At 44.4% G+C, this 25,968-nt stretch overlaps 1 protein-coding gene and 1 long non-coding RNA gene across 2 annotated transcripts in view; one reads left to right on the forward strand and one right to left on the reverse strand.

The window, feature by feature from the left end:
* The window catches only part of KIF26B (kinesin family member 26B), a 517,632-nt gene that overhangs the window by 403,574 nt on the left and 88,090 nt on the right, over window positions 1-25,968 (reverse strand). The window lies entirely within an intron of this gene.
* Window positions 3,019-3,866, forward strand: LOC133227673 (uncharacterized). The gene is made up of 2 exons (XR_009729908.1): window positions 3,019-3,292; window positions 3,810-3,866. It is a non-coding gene; the product is annotated as an uncharacterized LOC133227673 (long non-coding RNA).

Raw genomic sequence — 25,968 nt, forward strand, 5'->3', positions numbered from 1 at the left:
AATGACAGTGCTTTTAATTTTTTAAAGAACAATATTTTGAAACCAGATGGCATGAGACCCAAGACCAGTAATTTCCATTAAATAAAACTTTAACAGGACACAGGGAAAGGATTACAATGAATCCAGTTTCTCTACCGGCCCTGAAATTTAAAAAGATGCAGTCACATGGGGCAAGGAACATGCATATTTGACACTAACACATTTGTTAGATTATTGAAAAAGACACTAATCAGAATTAGCGAGCATCCACTATATGCAATGCAGCGCTTTGCCTACATTTGCACATCTAAGAATGTTGGTGACCAAAGAAGAAAGGAAAAGAAAAGAAAACAAAAAAACAAAACTGGAACCTAGTATCTGTTTAAAGCTGTGGTCAAGAGCTGAGAGAGCTCCCCTGGAAACTCAGCTGGTAAAGAATCTGCCTGCAGTGCAGGAGACCCCAGTTTGATTCCTGGGTCAGGAAGATCCCCTGTTGAAGGGATAGGCTACCTACTCCAGTATCCTTGGGCTTCCCTGGTGGCTCAGACAGTAAAGAATACACCTGCAATGTGGGAGACCTGGGTTCGATCCCTGGGATGGAAAGATCCCCTGGAGGAGCACATGGCAACCCACACCTGTCTTCTTGCCTGGAGAATCCCCATGGACAGAGGAGCCTGCTGGGCTTCAGCCCATAGGGATGCAGTCAGAAATGACTGAGAGAATAAGCACAGCAAGAGCTGAGAGCTCTCTGGAGATAGACACCATAATATAAACACCAGGCACTGCTGTTTTATAACACAAGGATATAATGAAATACATCTTGAAGAGAGAAACAATGCACTATTGTGTCTGGCAAAGTTTGGGCCAAATCTTAGTATTGCATATGTTTGTATTTAGAGAAATAAATCTGCCTTAACAATTCTTTAATCAGTGGCACAATAACGTAGAAGCTGCCATCTGTGAGTTTAATCATCTAAATACTGGAAAAAAACTGATGATGATCCCGAGGGAAAAGCCTCAGCATAAGAAAGCTAGGCAGACGCACACAGACCATGGCTACAAGATGACAAAAGAACTAGTCAGCTCATTCAAGCCGGCCAACCAGTTATTTAGCGTCGTGACATCTGCTAACTAACTGTCCTTCTCTTTCTTCCAGATGAATGTTTTGGTATCACCCAGACATCAAATGACCAATGCTTGACTCTAGAAAGACAGTCCTCCACCACAATTAAATTTTTTTAAGGAAATGGGTCTTACAAGTCACCTCTCTCCCAACGGGTCTGGGAAATCTGTGGCTCCCAGGCCAAACAGCCCGAGCTCCTGAGGGCAGGGTGGGGATGAAATCAGCAGCAGGGTCTGCCTCTCAGCTTCCTGTCCCCAGTCCTATCCCAGAGCCCAGTGTGTGCTAAGGACTCAAGCAGCGTTTGTGAGGTGTATCGGCAAGCCTCTCTGCAAAGGCCCCCATGTATACTCTGAGAGCCGTTCGCTCACTAGAGCGTGTCAGTTCATCACTCATGCCTCTGATGTGCCTGGAGAGCGAGGAGGGAGCACTAAAATGCCAGAACCCAGCCAGAGCTGAGGCAGCGAGTGTGACGGAGGCGGAACTTCAGATACACGCATTTGCACCTTCTCTCAGAAGCAACTGGAGACATGACCCGATCATAAAGAAATGCAATGGATCAGGGAAATGCACAGGTCAGAAGTGTGAGCATATGCCAGAGGGCACAGGCTAAATCCGCACATCACTACTAAGGTGGGATCCCCCTGCCGTCACAATTCTCCTCCCATCCTCGGGCTAGAGAAGTAGACGCTAGTTAGTCTGAGGCAGGACTTCTTTTATTATTATTAATTTATTTATTTGGCTGTGCCAGGTCTTAGTTTCAGCATGAGGGATCTTCAATATTCATTGCAGCATGCAGGATCTCTAGCTGCGGCACGTGGGATCTAATTCCCTGATCAGGGATCGAACCTGGGTCCCCCTGCATTGGGAACGAGGAGTCTTAATCACTGGACTACCAGGGAAGTCCCTGAGACAGACTTTTGAAGTCCTCTTATTGCCCAAAGAATTCCGTGGACAGAGGAGCCTGGTGGGCTGCAGTCCATGGGGTCACAAAGAGTTGGATGTGACTGAGTGACTAACTTTCATTTTCACTTTATCGTGACACTCCCCTCTGCTGCCCACCATGAAATGCTGACCAGAAGTAAAAGATGACAATAATATTAATAAGAAGAACAATGAATACTTAAACAGTTTTTTTGTGAGAGGTATGGTTCTGAATACTGTCACACACATATACATGAACTCACGGGGATGAAGCTCTCTGACTAAATCCTAAACACTGGCTGAGATATCTGTTGTGGGTGGTACATGTGTACATGAAATGAACATCTGTCTTCCATCCTTCTAAAAACTCCCCTCTGCCTCCAGAGTAAGACTCTTGAGAGGCCCCTTTAGGAAACCATCCCCTCACTGGAGACTCTACCTGGAAAAGAAATGAAAAACTGAAGCACAGACAGATGTCTCTTAAGTCAACAAGAAGAGGGACTTCCCCAGGGGCCCAGAGGTTAAGACTCTGCCTTCCAGTACAGAGGATATGGGTTCAATCCCTGGTTGGAGAACTAAGATCTCACAAGCCTTGCAGTGTGGCCAGAAAAAAAAAAAAAAAAGTCAACAGGGACATAAAATGTATTCAGAGCAAAATTATAACAAGTAATCAAACTCGGCAGCCGTTGGTCTTCTCTTCAGTTGGTTGCTTTGGGAGGTGGTGGTCTCCTGGACGCCTTACAATATTGATCCCAGTGCATTTAGGTGTGTAATTACAAGGAGGAAAGAGAGGCTCTCCAAGGATAAACACACAGACGGGACCAAGCTGTCTGCCAGCGTGGAAGCAGCAGTAATAACGTGCTCCGCCTTGAGTATTTCATGCCCCAGTTCAGACAGGATATTTGAAAAATGCCAGCCACACTTAGCAGTAACTAAAACAACACAAGGCAAGAGATGCTGCGGAGAGAGATGGTTCTAATCTTACGTCCGGGATGACTGATAGCCCCCCAGTTTCAGATTCTGCACACTAAGAACCATCAGGAAATTCAAGGGTTAACCGCTCAGCCTGTGCCGTTAGTCAATCAGCCATCACTGAGCATCTGTAGCTGTTCACGGCCCGGGTGAGGTGCCATGGAGGACACAAGGCAGGAGCGCAGCAGACAAGATGGCTGCCGAGCCAAAACGCTAACGGCCAAGATGCTGCTCCTGAAGGCCATTCATTAAGCGACGTGCACCGCTGGTCAGGAACCTGGGTCTGTGTTTGCTCAGGTGAGCACGTACCCCACCCGGGCCCAGCACAAACGCCAGCATGACATTCGCATTCGGCGGAAGGTAACAGACGGGCGAGAAGCGCTTGCGTCTTCCTGCCATTCAAGGGAAGGACGCTGCACCAGGCCGTGTGACGGGCACCCAAGACCCGAGCTTCGAACGCTGTTAATCCTCTGTTGCTGTTTAGTCGCTAAGTCGTGTAAAACTCTTTTGCGACCCTGTGGATTGTAGCCCACCAAGCTCCTCTGTCTATAGGATTCTCCAGCCAAGAATATTGGAGTGGGTTGCATTTCCTCCTCCAGGGAAGCTTCCCAACCCAAGGATCAAGCCTGAGTCTCTTGCATTGTGGGTGGATTCTTTACCGATGGCCCACCAGGGAAGCCCCTGTTAATCCTATAGTCCTCACTGGAAGCCTCATATTAAAAATATTATATTTATAAAGCATCAAAACATTCTTATTTGACATTCTTTCCAGGCCTCTAGGGAGAGTCCAACATTCTTATTTCCTTTTTTACAGGTACCCAAACCCCAGAGAAGTTAAGCAGCTGCCTTGAACCACACAGCAAGTTGGGAGTTAAACAATGAGGTAACTTCCAAGCCCCCTAAACGGCCCTTACCCAGAGTCCACATTGCTTTACCATACAGACCTGAATGACATTTCTTCATGACAGAAAGGACCAAGGTTGCTCACACTTACAGAGCAGTGAGCATGGCTTCCTGATTCTGGAGGCCCATCTCCTGAATTGCACGGAAACTCGGCAAGGGGCAGGCAAACAGTCCACCGGGAGTCCAACTCCATCAATACTTTATTCCTTCCTCCTGCCTCCCCTGCCTCCACTCCACTGAAAAAGGAAGTCTGTCTCTTCACCTCCAGAGAAGAAATAAACAGCATCCCATCACGCCATGCCATACCCCAGCAGTACCCACTTCAATAAACGCCATAGAGAAGATTCATCCTTCTTAAGCAGATCTTTTTCCAGTTATTATCAATACCCCAAATGGTTTGTTAACATTATGAAAGGTTAGTTTTCAGGTTTCTAGGAAGTGACATTTGCATTTGGTGGTCAGGTACATTGGAAAGAATCTGCCTGTAATTTGGGAGACCTGGGTTCAATCCCTGGGTCAGGAAGATCCCCTGGAGAAAGGAATGGTAACCCACTCCAGGATTCTTGCCTGGAGAATTCCATGGACAGAGAAGCCTGGTGGGCTACAGTCCATGGGGTCACAAAGAGTTGGACACAACTGAGTGACCCACACTTTCACAATCAAAGCCCAGGGCATTCTTGCCCCATCCTGCAGTCTCCATGTGTTCGCTTCCTGGACCTTATTCTCCAGAATCCAGACACCTAATCTGATGAGGGTGTTTAAGTTTATGGGAACTGACCCTAACATCCCTGCCCAGCAACACCTGTACATCCCAAAAGCCCCAGTCTTTTTCCAGCTAGGAGAGACGCAGCAGAGCCCAGCGGGGCTGGGGAGGGAAGGCGGGGGCAGGTATGTGTGGTCTTTTCTAAGCCTCCAGTCCCAACACTGGGTGGCAGCAATCAGGGCTGTGCTCCAAACTGGACACAAAAACAGACCTAAGCTGGGAAAGATTTTAAGAAATCATCCAGTCCAACAGTGCCTCTTCTTTTCAGTGATAAGCAGAGTGAGACTCAGGACAGAGCTTAAAGTTTAAATATCTCCTGATCCATTACTGTTTCTATCACCTAACACACTCTGTAGCCTACCTGCTGCCCCCACAGAGGAGGTGGCTTGTTGTTGTTTAGTCGCTAAGTCATGTCTGACTTTTTGCAACCCCAAGGACTATAGCCTGCCAGGCCCCTGTGTTTAGGGGATTTCCCAGGCAAGAATACTGCTTTCCAGGCAAGAATACTGCTTCCCAGGCAAGAATACTGGAGTGGGTCACTCCAGTATTCCTCATACAGGGGATCTTCCCGCCCCAAGGATTGAACCTGTGTCTCCTGCACTGGCAGGCGGATTCTTTACCACTGAGCCACCAGGGAAGCCCCAAGGGGGCAGCTTGGGTTTGGCAATTGAAGGACTCTTGCAAAAGTCTGATTCACACAAATCTGTGGCATAAAATGAGGGGTGCCTGTGGTTTCAACACAACCTCACTTTTACCTTCTATGCCAGCGGGCACATCAACATGCCAAGCACTAAAGTGGGTTCACTCATTGCAGGAGAATGTAGCAGAGAGGGTTGGGGAACCTCCCAGAAGTATAGTGAGTCAGCAAGCACCATGGTGGCCTCTGCCTCAGCCCCTGTCCCCCCAGCTCCCCCCGACGGGGCCACTGGCTCTGATGTCATGCTGCCCTCCCCCCGCCCCACCCCGCCTTGCTGCTGGAGCCGCTTTACACTGTTATCCTTGGCAAACACCAGGGTATTGTTACCCACGGCCCCGGGTCAGACGCTGTGAGAAGACACTTGGAATGAGACACCACAGCGCCACATAGAGCAGGTGGAATCTGGAAAGAAGCCAGCTGCTAATCACAGTGAGACCAACTTTCATTTCAGTCTCCCTCTGCTTTACGGCTCCCGTTTGTTTACCTGCTCACGTCTGCAGGTTAGCCAGGAATGAGCTTTGATCCTGCTCCAAGCCCAGCATCACTGTTTGCCCGTGGCAGTGAGCAAAGGAAATGTGGCGAGCAAGGTGGGTCGGGAGTGCGCCCCCGCTTCAGTCCCAGGGGATCCCGAGACTCCTCCTCGTGCACTTTGGCACCTGAAGTTTGAGTTTCGCTTGGCCCACGTGGCCTAGTGTGTTTTTATCTTCATGTGTTGGTCCTGCCTTCTAGGACTCCAGCCTCCTAGAAGAGGGGACGCTAGCACCTACTGCATAGCACAGGGAACTCAGTGCTTGGTGTGACCTAAATGGAAAGGAAACCCAAAAAAGAGGGGATACATGTATACATATAACTGAGTCACTTCGCTGTACAGTAGAAACTAACACAACATTGTAAAGCAACCACACTCCAATAAAAAATTTTTAAAAGATGGGGTGATGACAGTGCTGAGGAAATGACAATGAAAACAGCACAGAACAGCAGCCACACCAAGGGAGGGCCCCAGGGCTCCAAGTCTGGGCGGCTCCCAACTCACCTCCAGAGAATCAAGCACGACAACCCTCTGACCAACAGCCTTGATCACAAACCTGGAGTCAGTCCTGTGCCACCTGAGACCCTGCCACTTGATGCTTCCAGCCCTGGGCCAGGCCTTTCAGATGATGGGCCCCTGACGAGCCACTCAACCAGGACAAGAATTTGGGGGCAAAGAAAACAAAGTTCACAAATCTCTTCACATTAGTTGAGAGGTGAGCAGAAAATAGTGTTTCAGAGACTCACCCATGTACTGGCCAGATGTGGGGGATATAACCTATGAAGCCACACATGACCTAAAAACCAGCAGCATCACCAAACACTCCTCAGGTGCAAGAGGCTGGGAAGTGCTGGTGAGGAACGACTACTACAGCTGCCCAGAGATGGCCTGGGCCTGCACAGTGAGACTGCTGGGCTGGGTGAAGCTGACAGTGTCTTCTGAATTTAAAGCTGACACCGGCCTCGTAGTGTCATGACAATGCATGTGTCAGTTTCATGTTTGTGGTTAACAGATGTCACACAGCATATTCATGGAGCCAGATTACATAAAGGCAAATCGGGGTTTTATATCAAATCCCCAAACGTCAGTAATATTCCTGGCCTATAGCATTGTGATTTAAGGGTTCAAATTTTGTCATAAATTAGTTGGCCATCAGAGAAGGGATCTTAGATTTTACAGATTAGAAAACTGAGACTTTGAGAGGTCAAACAGCTTGTTCAAGGTCATACAACTGGGTCATACACCCAGGTCCAGTGGACTTTCCAGCACAGTCAAGAGGAGGAGGAAAGGGTTTAATTAACAGGGGATCAAGAGAAAACAAAACCAAACAAAATAAAATATGCAGAGAAAACTGTCTTTGGATGACTTTAAGTGACTCATCTAATGCTTTACGCCTCTCTGTTTCTACTTCACAAAGAAACATTTCAACCATTGGCTAACTCTGAGTACCATAAAGACATGGGTTATGCAACACCAAAGAAGCACCATGACTAACAATTTAGAAACTGCTACTCTGGAGGAGAAAAAGAGAGAAGAAAACATTAGAGGTACCATTTTATAAAAAAGGAAAAAGGAATTTTTCCATGCCCCTAGATTTTTAAAAAATGTTAATTTAAAAGAAAAAGGTTAGATTTTTACATATGCAGATCATTCTACATAGCCTTAAAGAATTATGTTGTAAACTAACCAGGACAAGAATGTTTCAAAAGAAGTCAAATTGTTCTTCATAAGAAGGCATGGCAGTACCGTCTTGTGTGCTCTTGGTACAGCATGAAAGACCACTCAGCTCACCTGTGGGCTGCTGCTGCTGCTGCTGCTAAGTTGCTTCAGTCGTGTCCGACTCTGTGCGACCCCATAGATGGCAGCCCACTAGGCTCCTCTTTGGCAGTGGGCTGCAAAATGTGCATCAAACAGAAAACTCTCACAAGACATGGCTTATAAAGCGCCTTTCGGAAAGAATACGTGATTATCATCCAGGGCTCTTTAAAAGGAGAACTTACAAGCCTGACCATATTTCTGATTTCAACCTAAATGGGTTACACACAGCTCCAATAAGGAACCCTGGTGTGAGTTTTCAGAGACTTCTTCTCTGAAAGACACTGGTTTCAGCAGTTCTGGACACTTAACTGATTTTGAAGGTATGGAAGAAATTTTTTTAGACATCTAAAAACGGGAGGAGTGTTTTCTTTTTGTTAAGAAATGTAATTGCTATATTGTAAAAGCCAAGCACTGGAAGGGTCCAGCAGTTGCAACCTGACACGGGCTTCGCAGAAACCCAGGGGAGGGCAGCTGTCTTTGTAGCTCCATGTGCCCGCTCTCTGAGAATGCGCTCTCAGCAGCGGTGCTGGCCCCACGTGTGGCCTCAAGAATAGCTCCGTGAGCCGCAACTACTGAGCCCATACATCGCAACTGCTGAAGCCCACGCACCCCCGAGCCTGTGCTCCACAACAAGAGGAGCCACGGCAACGAGAAGCCCACACACCACAACTACACAGTAGCCCCTACTAGCCACAACTAGAGGAAGCCCATGTGGCAACGAAGACCCAGCACAGCCAAAAATGAATAAATAATTTTTTTTAAAAAAAGAACACTTCTATGAAAAATTACTAAACTGAAATCAATAAAAGGGGGGGAAATGTCCTCCCCAGGTTACTCTTCCCCCAGAACTAAGAACCCGCCACCTGTATATGTACTTATGGAAATCTCTATGAAGTGTCTTTCAACAAAAATTGCCCAGGCCTAGAAATCTGAGCTCATCCGTTCAGGCAGGATGTGTTTTAAAGATAAGTCATCATTTAAAAAGAATGTGCTATTTTTCCTTTCACAGAAAGGAAACTGACTCCCTCCCTTTGTTAATTTTCGTAGAATTACCATTACCCTCTCTCTGTAAAGCATGAAGAAATTCTAGCTTTTTGCTCTGGAAAGTTCCAATACCTGGTTAATTCTGAGTGCAATGTCTAACAGAAATTATTGTGTGTCTACTATATGCCAAGCATTGTAGTTATGCTACTTTATGTATCCTACCTATATAATCTTAAGAAATTCTAGAAATAAAGTTAACCATAAAAAAACAACTGCTAAAGTAAATGCTTTAAAAGTCACCTTCTTGATGAATATTTAGTGACATAGGAAATGCCCATAATATTAAAGGAAAAAAGTAGGACTTAAAATTCCATATACAATATAATCAAAAAATTTTTAATCTGTATACAATTTAATAAGTAGAAAAACTGAACAGTCTTATAATCATTTTTAAAAATTAAATGAGTAGTTAAAATTGACACAATCCCAATGTCAAAACAGTTTTATAGGCAAAGTCTACCAAATTTTATCAATCCAATCTTATAGCAAACTCTTCCAGAGAAGAGAAAAGAAAAGGAACCATTCCCACAACTCATTCAACAAAGCCACTATAACTTTGAAACCAAACCATATAAGGACAGGACAAGGAAAGAAAATTATAGGCCACATTCACTCATGAACACAGATGTGAAACCCTTAAACAAAATTTTAGCACATCAAATCCAGCAAAATAATTTTTAAAATAATAATGATGATAACCAAAGCATCTTTAGCACAAATACTATAAGAATAGCTGAACATTAGAAAATATCTTAAAGTTGCTCTCCCATTAAATATTGAGAATAAAAATTATAATCACCTCAACACATGTAGAAAGCCACTTTATAAATTCAGTTCTCATTCACAAAAGTTTAAAAATATTAGCAAACTGGAACAAAGCTTCCTTACCTTGGAAAAGGATATCGACCCACACCACACAGCAAATATCATGGTTAATGGTTGAATGTGAGATGCAGTTCTTTAAAAACTTTAGAACAAGGATGCTATCACTACCCCCATTCAACATGGTACTACAGAACCTAATAACTAGAAGATATGACAAGAAAAATCAATAAGAGCCACAAAGAAAAGACGGTCAAAACTATAGGCAATATGATTATCTACACCGAGAATTCAGGAGAATCCATGAAGTTTTAGGCTGAATAAGAGTTTAGCCAATTTGTTGCATATTTCATTAATACATAAAATATATTAGAGAAACAGGTAAGGAGCTACCTTTATGAATGAGGTAGGCAAGGATATATTTTTAGGTACAACATTAAAATTATAAAGCATTGAAGAAGAAATAGATACTACTGCTTTATGACAAAAGACAATATAAACATAAGTTAGGGGAAGATATTTGAAATGAATATAATCAGTATAGCATACCTGAGACTAGTGTCGTTAGAAAGGACTCTCTTAAAACTGGCCCTTGGTTGGCCTCTGGAAACCTGGATTTCAGGAAGTTTCCCATCATTTCCAGAACTGTTATGAGTGGCTCCCTGCCCAACCTGTTTGTTCACACACTGTGGTTTAGGCTGAATATCAGCTTTCCCTCTGGGAGTCTGGAATTCTGCATGGGCTCGCCAGAGGGTGCCTCTCCAAACAGCACCTCCAGAAAACCTTGGGCATGGAGTCTCTAATAAGCTTCCCTGTACAGTTCATATTAATTGCCACAATTTGTTACTAGAGGAAGTAAGTGCATCCCTGTGACTCCACAGGAATGGATTCCCAGAAGCTTGTGCTTAGTTTCCTCTGAACTTCACCTTATGCTCCTTCTCACTTTGATAATTTTGCTTTGTATCCTTTCACTGTAATAATCTTTGCTGTAAGACTTTGTCCTGAGCTCTCTGAGTTCCTGGTTATTGTGTCACAGGGGACCCTGGACACAATAACCATCAAAGACATACATTGAAACCTCCTAAAATTCAGCTGTACCAATGGATGTGAAAAAGATGAGCAATACTATGAGAAAAATGGACAAAAGAAATGAACAGGCTATTTTTAGAAGAGAGAAGTCCCGTGGCTAATAAAACTAGAAAAGATAGCAACCTCACCAGGAATCAGGGAAATGCAAGTTAAAATCACAAAACACCCTTTCACACTCATTCACTGTAGACAAATGTCTTTGGAGAACAGTCTAGCGACATCTGGTAAAGCTGAAGTTGTGTGCACCCTGTGAGCCTGCAAATTATGTGAGCAACATATATGTGAAATACTAACACACATGCATGTATATTAAGCTTTGTTTGTAATAGTGAAAAGCTGGAAGCAACCTCAGTGTCCATCAAAAGAGGAAGGGCTAAGTAAACTATGGTGTAGTCATTCATTAGAAAGTTAAACAGTTAAAGAAACTAAATCAGTAGATAAATCCTGAAGCTATCATGGATTGAAATAGTAAGTTCTCAAAGGATATGTAGAGTATGTTACCATTATGAATGACTTTAAAATACACAGAACATACAGCAAGCTCTGTTACTATACAGTACTCCACATAGAAAGCTAAGGAATTATCCATGAAAGCACAGATGAGGCTAATTTCCATTATCTCTAGGGAAGAAAACAGGGCAATAAAAGGGGGAGCCTTTGACAATGTTTTATTACACTAAAAATGCATGAATTCGCCTTGCAATGCGGGGTCAGGGAACTAGGATCCCACATGCCTTTGGGCAGCGGGGGCCAGGAGCTCCAACTACTGAACCCATGGGCTCCAGAGTCTGTGTGCCACAACTAGAGAGTCCCGGCACTGCAACAAAAGTTCCCACATGATGCAACAAAGATCCCACCTGCTGCAACTAAGACCCAATGCACCTAAACAAATAAATAAAAAAGAGAGAGAGAATATAGCAACATGTAATGGTAACATTAAAAAATGCTTCTGAAGCAAATATGGCAATGCTAAATATGGATGAAAGCTCCATGGATCACATAATAGCATTTCCTATAGACTCAAACCAGTCAATCCTAAAGAAAATCAACTCTGAATATTCACTGGAAGGATTGATGCTAAAGCTGAAGCTCCAATACTTTGGCCACCTGATGTGAAGAGCCGATTCATTAGAAAAGATCCTGATGCTGGGAAAGACTGAAGGCAGGAGGAGAAGGGGATGACAGAGGATGAGATGGTTGGATGGCATCACCGACTCAATGGACATGAGTCTGAGCAAACTCCAGGAGATAGTGAAGGACAGGGAGGCCTGGCGTGCTATAGTCCATGGGGTTGCAAAGAGTCAGACATCAATTAGTGACTGAACAACAACAAGAGAATTAAATATTTGAACATTTCTCAACCTTTTTAAAAAAATGGTAAATAGGGACTTCCCTGGCGGTCCAGTGGTTAAGAATCTGCCTTGTAATGTGGGGGACATAGTTTTGATCCCTGGTGGAGGGACTAAGATCCCACATGCCTTGGGGCAACTAAGCCTGTGTACCGCAACTACTGAGCCCTCACACCACAACTAGAGAGAAGCCTTCACATCACAACAAAGAGCTCACAAGCTGCAAGGAAAGATCCCACATTCTGCAATGAAGATTCAAAGCAGCCAAATAAAATTTTTTGAAGCAAAAAAATGGTAAACATTTGGAGGATCACATTCAAAACAGATAGTATAGGACCTTCTGAAAGTGAAGTTTCTCAGTCGTGTCCGACTCTTTGCGACCCCATGGACTGTAGCCTACCAGGCTCCTCTGTCCATGGGATTTTCCGGGCAAGGGTACTGGAGTGGGTTGCCATTTCCTTCTCCAGGGGATCTTCCCAACCCAGGAGTAGAACCAGGGTCTCCTGCATTACAGGGGGATTCTTTACCAACTGAGTTAGGACCTTCTACTAGGTGGGAAAATAGAATTTCTGCAGTTGCTCAGTATATCAATTTACAGATACGCTAGTTAACGTTACTGTCAGATCAAATGTTGGTATTGTTCTAACCTGTCCTGTACAAACCCAAAAACAAAGTGATCCTTCCCAGATGAGTTCTGTGGATTGACTGTCTAAATTAAATCATGTTAACCTATACCCACAAAGCAGGAAGCTGACACACATTATTTACACCGCAGGACTTCCACTTGGCCATTGGAACCCACCCTGAGTTATGGATGCCCCTGTGCTTCTCCCTTCACTGCCCTCCCTGCCCTCCTAGCTTACTCAGCTAAAGCAAAATCACTTTCTTTGTCCTAAATTCAAGCGTCTCTCTCCACAGTAATCTACAGAAGTTGTTTCAGAGATACTAAATCTCCACAAAGCCTTCAATGAAAAAAAAAATGAATAGATTATTTTTATTCACATCCCAACATCTGATTTCTGCTTGGGGTATAAACTGATTTACACTTACTTCTTTGACGTGTCATTTAGTGTTTATTTCCACAGAATAAGCTATGTCAGATGTTGACAAATATCTCAAACAGAAAAGAAAGGGAAAAAAAAGCAAATCCACAAATCAAGTTCAGTTTAAACGACTGTGGGGGATAATCACGTGTTAGCTTAAAGAGAGATTTTATGAGAGAATTTAACCATAAAAACCACAAAGTGTTATCTAAGCCTAGATCCCTGCTGTGATGCACACATGAACATTTCAAGCTCATTAGCATTTAGTTCTTGGCACTTACAACTTTCACGATGGTGGAGCATTCAAAAGCAAGTCTACTTCTTTGGCAGTCATTAAACATGAGTGATTTGGGTTAAGTATTATTCCCGAGTTCAGGAAGTAACCTTAGTTTAGTCTTTGGCCAAATAACATGCATCTTCATATGTAAAAGCTACTCTAAAACAGTCATGGAAACACAGTGAGAATCTGGAGCAATCTGAGTAACCTAAGAGATCCTTCTTCCCTCCTGCAGATGCGAAGAAGGTAGTGATGAACACTGGCTCTCAGATCTCTGAAGGCAGCCCCCACAGAGGCTCCTTCCACTACCAAGCCAGCCAGCGCTCTGAGTCATATTGCTGATGGTCCTAAGTTGGTCTCACCATCTTCATCAAGGCACTCAGGTATTTGGGGTATAAAAGTACACTATCAGCATGTTTATCCCGGAGACCAAAAAAGCAATGTATCTTAGCTGTAAGCCTCAGACTCACCCAGGATGTTAAGAGGATAATGAAGCCATTTGAATGTTCACAGCAGTGTGTGCACCGCTGGTGGTGTGACTATTAGAAGACGCTTTGCCTTATCTTCTGGTCCTGCAGTGAGACCGAGCACTGGAACCAGGGCTAATGTGGGCTCTGCTGAGCTGCGGACATCTGCCGTGACATCTCAGTGCAGAAGGGGTCAGAAAAGTACACAGAGCAAAAGAAAAGAGGGCAAAGCTCTCTGCAGGCTGTGAATGTATGTGGTTGAGGTGGGGGCTCCTCCTTCTGCATCCTTATGCCTCCAAAAAGGTGAGTTGTAACTGTTCTGGAGCAAGGAGCCCACCTGCTAATTTAAGCTGTGGCTGGTATTTCTTCATCATGGAATTCTTACTGTTTTTCATATTAAATGCAAAATTCCATGTCCAGCCTTCAGAGTCCTGCCAACCCCCTCTGCCTCCCCCAGGCCCACTGATCATGACTCCCACAAACCCACCTCCCAGCCAAGTTCACCACTGTGATGGCCAACAGCAGCATCCCCTGCCCAGGCCCTTCTCATTTACAATGTTCACCTCTCTTCTCTCCCCATCAACCCACTCTGCCTTAAAAATTCACTGACTTGATATTCCTCCAATCAATTACATTTTAAAATAATTACTAAAATCCTAGGGCTTCCCAGGTGGCGCAAGAGATACAAGAGATGTGGATTCGATCCCTGAGTCAGGAAGATCCCCTGGAATAGGAAATGGCAACCAACTCCAGCATTCTTGCTTGGAGAATCCCAAGGACAGAGGAGCCTGGCGGGCTACAGTCCATGGGCCTGCAAAGAGTCAGACACGACTGAGCATGCACATCACACTAAAATCCTATGTAGCCACAGTGGCAGGCACTGTAAGAATCACAGGAAGATTATCGTTTATGCCCTAGAGCAGTCTGGCTCTGTCTTACTCTCAGACTCCTCAGCACTTTGTGCTCTACATCCATGTCATGTGGTGATGCGCTGCTTCTTTAAGCTGTGTGTGTTCGTGTGTGTGTGTTCCGCCCCGACTTGCAAGCTTTTCATGCACCATCTATTATTATAGTGTCTCTAAAAAACCCAGCACATAGCTCTGCATACAGCAGAATTCTTTTGTCTTCTAACCACAGAAAAGGCCCACATTTTGTTTCATGGTGTTTTGATATTCACAATATTTAACAACTATTGTGGCATGGACACCTGTCAATCAAAATAGATTTCTCAATGACTCTATATGAGCATGTGTGGGGAGGTGAGATTGTGTCTGCCTGCCTGCCTTTCTCCTAGTATATAAACCAGCCAGAGTCATGAGCAGGGTCCTAGAGACTGCCTGCTGTATCAGGTGTTAACCATTTAGTTGCTGATTGTGAGGAGGTCCTAGACATCCTAGAGGAGTAGCTTGGGTGGTGGGGTGAACTTGGACTCAGACACTGTGTGATGGCATTCCAGTATTTTAACAACCAGTGTGGTCATACATATGCCTACCAGCTAAATAGCAGTCCTGCTGTTGATGCTACTGAAGAGGAGGGTGATGAGGAAATAATGGAATCACCACCCAGAAGGATCAATGATTCCAAAGAGCAGAGCCTTGATTCAGGTGGCATCAGGTGACCTGGATTAGGTGGAACTTCCTTTTAACAAATAATGCAATTAAAAAATATCCAGAAGAGCTGAATAGACATTTTTTCCAAAGAAGACATACAGATGGCCGAAAGACACGTGAAAATATACTCAACATTATTAAGCATCAGAGAAATATGTTATCAAAACCACAATGAGGTATCACCTCACACCTATCAGAACAGCCATCATCAAAAAGCATACAAATAATAAATGTGCACAAGGATGTGGAAAAAAGTGAACTCTTGTGCACTGCTGGTGGGAATGTAAATTGGTGCAGCCACTATGAAAAACAGTATGGAAATATCTTGGGTTATCTTTCACAGACAAATGAAATACATAGGCTTTTAGAAGAAAATATGGAAAAAATTTTAAGGAAGAATTTTTCTTAGATAAGACATTCAAAAAGCAAAAACAATACAGAAGAATATGGGTAAATGTGACTATATTGAAGTTTAAAACTTCTGTAGAACAGAAGACGGAACATGGTGAACAGACCACAGACTGGAAGTAAAAACATGCCATAGACAACAAAAGACTATTACTTAGAATATATATAAACTCCTAAATCAACAAGGACAAAACAAGCATCAGGTTAAAAAAAAAATAGGCAAAGGAGATAACAGGCAGTTTATAGAAGGGGAAATTCCAAAGAGCTAATAAGTATTCACCATGATGATAATCTTACCAGGAATTAGGGAAAGGCTAATTAAAACAACAATGACATATCACTTCTCACTCATATGATTGGCAAGAATTTAAAGTTTAATTTTTTAAAAAAAGCATTGGCAAGGGAGAACAGGATAGGAGTGTCATTGGCGCAATCACTTTGGAGAGTAATTTGGCAATAATGAGTAAAACTGAAGACATGTATAACCTATGACCTGAAAATTCCTCCCTCCTTTCTCTTTCTGTTCTTCCTTGTCTCTCCCCTCTTCTCTTTCCCTATCTTTCTCTCTCTCTGTCTCTCTCTTTCTCAGTATACAAATTTCCACATAGGTGCCAAAAAAGACATATACAAGAATGCACACAGCAGCAATGGAGGTAACAGAGGGCAAAAACCCTAAATCAGAGACTTGTGAATACACCAGATTACACAACAGAATATTGCACAGCAGCTAATATATCAAAAATAACAATACTGAATGAAAAAGCAAATGTAGAATGCCACACACAACATGATACCATTTAATATGCAACTTTTTTATAGGTCAAGGTACTCTGTGTCCTAATACTTGTTATATAAACGTGTATCTAGAATATAAACACCAAACATGGGAAGAGTAACCACAAGTTACTTGCAAAGCTATCACTTCTAAGGAAGACAATCAGGAGCAGGAAAAAACACAAACAGCCTTAGCTCTGTCTTTATCATCTCAAGTCTATAGATTTAAGGGACTAGATCTGATAGAGTGCCTGATGAACTATGGATGGAGGTTCATGACACTGTACAGGAAACAGGGATCAAGACCACCATCCCCAAGAAAAAGAAATGCAAAAAAGCAAAATGGCTGTCTGAGGAGGCCTTAAAAATAGCTGTGAAAAGAAGAGAAACAAAAAGCAAAGGAGAAAAGGAAAGATAAATCCATTTGAATGCAGAGTTCCAAAGACTACCAAGAAGAGATAAGAAAGCCTTCCTCAGTGATCAATGCAAAGACATAGAGAAAAACAATAGAATGGGAAAGACTAGGGATCTCTTCAAGAAAATTAGAGATACCAAAGGAACATTTCATGCAAATAAGAGCTCAATAAAGGGCAGAAATGGTATGGACCTAACAGAAGCAAAAGATACTAAGAAGAGGTGGCAAGAATACACAGAAGAACTGTACAAAAAAGATCTCCACAACCCAGATAATCACAATGGTGTGATCACTCACCTAGAGCCAGACATCCTGGAATGTGAAGTCAAGTGGACCTTAGGAAGCATCACTACAAAGCTAGTGGAGGTGATGGAATTCCAGTTGAGCTATTTCAAATCCTAAAAGATGATGCTGTGAAAGTGCTGCACTCAATATGTCAGCAAATTGGGAAAATGTGGCAGTGGCCACAGGACTGGAAAAGGTCAGTTTTCATTCCAATCCCTAAGAAAGGCAATGCCAAAGAATGCTCAAACTACTGCACAATTCCACTCATCTCACATGCCAGTAAAGAAATGCTCAAAATTCTCTAAGCCAGGCTTCAGCAACACGTGAACTGTGAACTTCCAGATGTTCAAGCTGGTTTTAGAAAAGGCAGAGGAACCAGAAATCAAATTGCCAATATCCGCTGGATCATGGAAAAAGCAAGAGAGTTCCAGGAAAACATCTATTTCTGCTTTATTGACTATGCCAAAGACTTTGACTTGCGGATCACAATAAACTGTAGAAAATTCTTCAGGAGATGGGAATACCAGACCACCTGACCTGCCTCTTGAGAAACCTATATGCAGGTCAGGAAGCAACAGTTAGAACTGGACATGGAACAACAGACTGGTTCCAAATAGGAAAAGGAGTACGTCAAGGCTGTATACTGTCACCCTGCTTATTTAACTGATATGCAGAGTACATCATGAGAAATGCTGGGCTGGAAGAAGCACAGGCTGGAATCAAGATTGCTGGGAGAAATATCAATAACCTCAGATATGCAGATGACACCACCCTTATGGAGAAAGTGAAGAACTAAAAAGCCTCTTGATGAAAGTGAAAGAGGAGAGTGAAAAAGTTGGCTTAAAGCTCAACATTCAGAAAACTAAAATCATGGCATCCAGTTCCATCACTTCATGGGAAATAGATGGGGAAACAGTGGAAACAGTGGCAGACTTTATTTTTGGGGGCTCCAAAATCATTGCAGATGGTGACTGCAGCCATGAAATTAAAAGACGCTTGCTCCTTGGAAGAAAAGCTACAACAAACCTAGACAGCATATTAAAAAGCAGAGACATTACTTTATCAACAAAGGTCCATCTAGCCAAGGCTATGGTTTTTCCAGTAGTCATGTATGGATGTGAGAGTTGGACTATAAAGAAAGCTGATCGCCAAGAATTGATGCTTTTGAACTGTGGTGTTGGAGAAGACTCTTGAGAGTCCCTTGGACTGCAAGGAGATCCAACCAGTCCATCCTACAGGAAATCAGTCCTGAATATTCATTGGAAGAACTGATGTTGAAGCTGAAACTCCAACACTTTGGCCACCTGATGCGAAGAGCTGACTCATTTGAAAAGAACCTGATGCTGGGAAAGACTGAAGGCGGGAGGAGAAGGGGACGACAGTGGATGAGATGGTTGGATGGCATCACTGACTCAATGGACATGAGTTTGAGTAAACTCTGGGAGTTGGTGATGGACAGGGAGGTCTGGCATGCTGCAGTCCATAGAGTCACAAACAGTCAGACACAACTAAGCGACTGAACTGAACTGAATGAACTGAAGCAAATGTGGTCGCAAGCTGAGATCTGATAAAGTTGTTGATGGACATTCAACATGTGATTCTCTAATAATCTACAGCTTGCATTATTTAAAGATAACCACGAACGTCATGATGCTATTTTAACTCTCACAGGCATTTTTCTCTCTTTTGATTCCCTAGCAAGGAAAGACATTACAGGCAGAGGGAAAGGCAAGTCGAAAAGTACAGAGGTTCTGGAAAACCTGGGAAATCCAAGGGACACCAATTAAGCCCCTGCATCTCCAATGGCCACAGATGAGGCTGCCAGGTCAGGAATGAGCCCTGAAGGCCATGTGAGGAGTGTGGCCAGTGCTCATGAGACGGGCTAAGGGAAGCCACCAGGGCCAACCCCCAAAGCAAATACTGATCAGACTCGACTCCTGTTGCCATGGCTGCTGTGAGTGCCTGCCCTGGGCTCCGGAGTCTGCCATGGCCACTGTCCCCACAGCCCTGTGGCAGTCCCGTGCACCAAACAGGAGGACGCAGGTGGGTTAGCATCTCCCGAGGCCCTCACCCTGCAAGGTAGGGAAAAATGAACGTGGGGGCCAGCACTGATCCCCGCCCTGGACTGTGACCTCGAGGGACCTGGGAGCCCTGCTCCTGCCCAAGGGCCTGGGATTCTGTATCTCTGCACGACATCTGGTCTGCTGGCTCCCTTTGGCCAAACAAGCATCTCAAGCCTGCCTGCCCACTGCCTCCCCTCCGCCTGGGCGTTCTCAGGCTTTGTCTTCATCCCCAGCTGCCCCTTCCCGGCTCTGGCTACCATCATCTTTTCACCTCTGGCTCCTTGCTTCTCTCGGTAGCAAAGACATCCCCTAAGTGCTTTGGAGCCACTCAGGAAATACTGACACTAATTGGGGTCAAGGGAAGACATTCCTTACTCCTGATTATTATTCCTCCAACAGCAAAGTTCTGAGACCAGGAAGAGCTGCTCAGTAAGATTCAGGGATATTCTCAATGCCCTGAGGGACCCAAGAACAGGAAGCGGTGAAGATCCAGGGTTCAGGGGAGGTAAATTGGGGCAGGTCCCCAGGGCCGGGACACAGTCCTCCAGCTCCATCTGGGCAAAGTCCTCTTCTCTGGGTTCTCTGTGTTCCCTGGGGCTCTTTCCCACAAAGCTCTGACCGGCCTCTGCCCTCCCTGTGCCACTAGGCCACATCCTCCACCCTCCCCCAGCAGCTCCCCGGGACTTTCTGGCATCCTCCCCATGGCGTCCTCTTCTCTTGGCTCCTCTGAGCACATTCCTGCATCCACCGATGTGCCGAACTGACAGGACCGTCTCAGCCAAACTGCCCTGCTGCTCCTCTTCCCTGCTGGCTGCTCACTCACCTCCAGCCCTAATGAAGCTCTTGGTAGAAGCATTAATATACTGTGAGCCCCTTTTGCTTCTGAAAGCTTCCCCTAGAAGGGAAAAGACTAAATAGAACCACAGGAGTCTGAGCAGAATGGTGTTTCTTCACAGTAACCTTAAGCACAGGTTTCCCCAGTGGCTCAGGGATAAAGAATCTGCCTGTGATGCAGGAGATGTGGTTCAATCCCTGGGTCAGGAAGTTCCCTTGAGGACGGCATGGCAGCCCACTCCAGTATTCTTGCCTGGAGAATTCCATGGACAGACAGCCTGGCGGGCTGCAGTCCATCGGGTCACACAGAGCTGGACACAGCTGACGCAACTGAGCACGCACAGCACAATCTTATGCACACATGTGTGTTATATGTGCATTTACGCACATTATTCTGAACATGCTCAGAATAATTCAGATTTTAAATTCCAGAATTTTATGACATTAGAACATTAATTCTACCAACCCCAAAATACAGTTTTCAGGAATTTCAACATTACAGCACATAGTAATAAGGTGATGTTGCAACTCCACTCTCCTGGTTACCTTCACCCCCCCTCTCCCCAAGAAAAGAAAAACAAAGCAAATGTGGTAATGGACACTGCAAAAGTGGACTCAGGAAGACACCAGGCATCAGAAAAATTCCTAGGTTTCACAGAGGATGGTGTGACTTTCACAGGAAGGAACTCTTGATGTGACAAAGAAAAGTACACTGTCATGAAAGATAACTTTTGGATGGAAAAACACAAAAAAATTCAGAAGATCATCGTACTCACCATAATCCTAATGCATGGATCCAAAATCGGTCCCACTCACCTGTTATGGCATTTCTGATACTTTTTTTTTTTAATGTGGACCATTTTTAAAGTCTTTATTGAATTTGTCACAGTATTAATTCTGTTTTACATTTCTTGGTTTTTGGCCCTGAAGCATGTGGGATCCTACCTCCCCGACCAGGGATCAAACCCATAGCCCCCTACATTGGAAGGCAAAGTTTTAAAACACTGGACAGCCAGGGAAGTTTCCTCTGATAAGTTTTTGATAGAAGTCAATGCAAATACAGAATTCATATCCCAGTATAGCACTAAAATGTCACACTTCTGGAAAATGAATCAGATGACCTTTTTTCTCGGCCTCAGAGCAATAGCTCCCTTTTTTGCTATATGCAGTATCATTATTTTCTGTGGGATTTTAGCTAAATACCTGTATAGATGCAAGAAGAACAGGAATTCATTCTCAGGGGGAACGAGCCAACTGCCGCAGGAAGCAGCGGCATTTCCTCCCTCCCCACTTCCATCTTCCACTAAGCACCATAGGCTTCCAGGTCACACAGGCCATTCTAAGATCAGGGAAGTAAAATCAGCGGAATGGGAGGGCGTGGGGGAAGTGAGGCAGAAAATAAAACTTTTAGCATATGTGGAAAAAAAAACACTGAGATAAGAAGCCGTATCTCCCATTAAGGGCTACTCAAAGTTATGACTGCAGACAGCCTACTGATTCCCAGAGAAAAGTACAGCCATTAAAAGGAAGCATTTAGAATCTTCTGTAGCAAATTGAATATGAGATATATCTTGTTTCCAATCATAAAAATGAGGGTTTGTATTTTCTATGAATTTAGGTTTCTTACTTAATTTTTGTAGTAATTCATTTGTACTGTATTTTAGAAACCTATCAATATGCAGCATACTGGAAATTATTGAAACTGATCCTTGACCACAGAGAATTTAGGCAGTTCTGTCCTCTATGACTGATGAACGTTTACAAAGACTGGTGTTTTGCAACTTGCAAGTAATGATTTTCCTATTCGTACAGAAAGTTGCAGATTCCCTCAAATAATCCAAAGAAAAGCACTCTGTTCGAAAGACAGCCAGCAAAAGACTCCAGCAGCAAAGAAGCGGAGGAAATGTTTTTATTTCCAAAAAAGTTGAAAGCTGTAAAACTGGGGAGTCCCATCCTGGCTTTTGCCATGATGTTCACGGGCTCCTTCCCTAGTGGCTCAGACGGTAAAGCATCTGCCTACAATGCGGGAGACCTGGGTTTGATCCCTGGGTCGGGAAGATCCCCTGGAGAAGAAAATGGCAACCCACCCCAGTACTCTTGCTTGGAAAATCCCATGGACAGAGGACCCTGGTAGGCTACAGTCCACAGGGTCACAAGTCAGACACAACTGAGCGACTTCACTTCACTTCTTCACGGGCCCCTGGGCCCCAGTTTCAGCATCACAGCTCACCAGGGTAAGTTTCCCGAAGCCAGGGACATAGGCTTCACCACAGCCACATGATCGCTGGCACCATTACCCACTCCAGGCTTCCTGGGTGCTGGAGAAGCACATTCCCCATCATGAAACCTCCATCCAGATGGCCTCCAGGAACCGACGGCACCTTGAAATCAGGAGCAGGAGAGCAGACTTGATATCAGAGAAATGGGAATGTGCCATCTGTCTGTAAAGAAGGGAGGTAACACACCCACATCTGCCACAGTCTTAGTCCAAGGATGGACTTCAGAGGCGTGTGGTAGGGGATCCAATCTGTGGGTCACAGCTGTCTTTGTCCAAGTCCTGGTGTTGGTAAAGGATACACCACCCGGGGTGATGGCATGGGAGGAAGAAGGAAGTTGGGAAGGAGGGAGGGCAGAAGGGAGGAAGCTAAGCATCCAGGCATGGTGCTGCTTAAGGCATCACAATCTTCATTCCCAAGGAATTCAGCTGCTCTGTGGGTCATAGTTACATTTATGATCATCATCACCAACCAGAGGCGCCAGTCCCAGCTCTGTCTTACATAATACCGAGCGGTCCTTCACGCCTCTGTACCCCATCTTTCCATCTGCAAGATGAGAGCTTTGAGCTATGTGATCTCAAGAGTTTAATCTAGCAACACTAAGTTATTAGGTATCTACCATGTGCTCTGAGCCAAACAGGAAGGCTCCCTGGCAGGCTCACAGCCAGGCAAACGGGCTAGTCCCTCCCATTACCTCTAGCATTAGAGGACTCTCTATCATGTACTTGTATTTCTACCCTCTAATGTTTTTAGCGGAGAAGGCAATGGTGACCCACTCCAGTGCTCTTGCCTGGAAACTCCCATGGACAGAGGAGCCTGGTAGGCTGCAGACCATGGTGTCGCGAAGAGTCGGACACGACTGAGCGACTTCACGTTCACTTTTTACTTTCATGCATCAGAGAAGGAACTGGCAACCCACTCCAGTGTTCTTGCCTTGAGAATCCCAGGGATGGGGGAGCCTGGTGGGCTGCCGTCCATGGGATCACATAGAGTCGGACACGACTGAAGTGACTTAGCAGCAGCAGCAGTTTTTAGGGTCTTCCCTTGTGGCTCAGCTGGTAAAGAATCTTCCTGCAGTTTGGGAGACCTGGGTTCAATCCCTGGGTTGGGAAGATCCCCTGGAGAAGGGAAAGGCTATCCACTCCAGTATTCTAGCCTGGATAATTCCACAGACAGTATAGTCAATGGGGTTGCAAAGAGTCAGACAGGACTGAGCAACTTTCACGTTCTATTCAGATTTTTTTACCAAAAGTAAGAAAGTACAAGGAAAAACCAAGTATCATGCATTACACAAAGAAGACAGATATTCTTGAAGAAAACTCACTATATCGAACTCTAATTTAGAAAACAAATATAATTCAGAACTGATTAGTAACATTATAAATTTATAAAGGAATTCATTACAACGTTCTCCCAAATAACAAATCTTATAGTTCCCATATTAACGATTATAGTATTTATTGAGCATCAATTATGTCCCAGGTACTGTGCCAAGCTATGTCATATGCAATATCCTTTATAAGCTTGTGATGCAGGTAACAACTCATTCCTGTCTTACAGGAATGAAAAGGATGGAAAAAGATGAGACTCAATATGCTTAAGACTAAAGTGCCCAGAGAGCCACAGTGGGTAAATGATGGAACCAAGATAAGAAGGTAGCACTTACATGCTTGACTTTCTTACCTGTTCACAATCTGCCCATCAAAACATAAATTATATACTGTATGCGGGCAACTTATGGTGGTGGTGGTGTTTGGGGAAGGCAATTGGCATTTTCTTAACTACTCAGAAACCTGCTGAGAAACCAAATGACAAGCCCTGTATGTCATTTACATGTCTTAAAATTGCACACACAGCTCCCAGCTCACACAGGGACACTGCAGGATCTTTATACTGTCCTCCAGCATTACAATACTGAGTCTTTCAATGCTCTGTGGACTCTTCCTTTCTATCCCCTACTTAATGGGAATTAAAAAGCAAATCTGATTTAACTGATAACAAACTTTCGCTTTGAATGGCAAAGGACATCAACCTCTAATAAACATGGCCTTCAAAATACAACCTTAAAATAAGACAGTAATGATCTAATTTACTGAATTCCAATGTATACTTATTTTCCTTGAACGCCTCACCTCTGCAAAACTAAGTACAGCAGTTGCCCCTCCACAGATGACTAAATGCCATGCAGCGAGCCGAGGAGGGAGACGGAAAAGTTCCTCGAGGCTACGTCACCACACAGGTGCCTATGGAAGCCCATTCACCTCTTCGGAAGACTCTGCCTTCTGAAAGGCAGGAAGGCCATGGCCACCCCCGCCGAGTGGGCCTGAGGGCCACCAGGCGCCGGACAGATTGGCCGCCAGGCTGGTGCAGGGCACAGCATTTTAACACAACAGGCTTTCACTCTCTCAGAGACACTCCAGAGAAGGCTGATGTTGCAGAGGCCTGGAAGGGAGCCCCCTATTGAGTTCATACAAGTTCAAAGCTTACCATCAAACCCGCAGACCCGGGCATTCACAGCTGAATAAATCAGCCCTTTGCCCCCACGTTTCCTCTTTTCATTGGAATCCCCCAGGAAGCACCAAAGCTCTGGGCTGTCCTCCACCTAGGTGTGCTCACACGTGACCCAGGAAACACTGCTTCTCACCAGCAGTGCCGGGAAAACTCCAGCCTGGTTCTCTAGCTCCCAGGAACAAGTAGGGGTGGCCAGGTAGCAGTGGGACCTGGGAGACCTCCATAAAGGGCAAGACAGAGCTCCCCACTCAAGTTCCGGAGCCAGGGATGGTCTCCCCTGGCACACGTGTGGGGTGTGTGTGTGTGTGTGTGTGTGTGTGTGATTGGGAGTCTGCATGCAAGTGTGGGTACATCCCAGCCCTGCAGGGGTGCTTTTGGTACCATACTATTGGCTGTTTACTTAAAATATCAAACAAGGGGCCGAGAGTTCTGAAGTTCCTACACTGAGCAAAAGATTAGGGTACTGAAAGGTGGTTTTTAAATCTCCAATTTTCCATTAAACTAATATTAATTATGTCATTCACAAACTTCTACTGAGCCAGGCAGTATATTGAATTCACACATGTATTACACCTCAGTAAATCTTCACCACCTAACAGAACAGATCCTAACAGCAATGAGATTTTATAATGGTATCTCCTTTGGACAAATAATAAAACTATGCAAAGAAAGAAGCTGATATTTGGAGTACACGCCTATGGTTGGTTACAAGATTTTTTTTAATTTGAATTTGTCATTGATGGTAACAAATGATAAATCTTGGCTCTATTTAAACACACTCCGCAATGCTTCTCAAACTTTAATGTCTAAATCACCTTGAATCATTTGAATCACCTTGCTATCTTAGTAAAATGCAATTTCTGCCTCAGTAGGTTTGGTGTAAGGCTTGGGATTCTGCATTCTGCATTTTTAAGCCTCCAGGTGATATCATGCTAGTCCTTAGACCACACTTTGACTAACAAGGTACAATAGAATGAGAACAAGGGCTTCCGCTTT

This window comes from Bos javanicus, chromosome 16, assembly GCF_032452875.1.
Source record: "Bos javanicus breed banteng chromosome 16, ARS-OSU_banteng_1.0, whole genome shotgun sequence".
Lineage (NCBI taxonomy): Eukaryota > Metazoa > Chordata > Mammalia > Artiodactyla > Bovidae > Bos > Bos javanicus.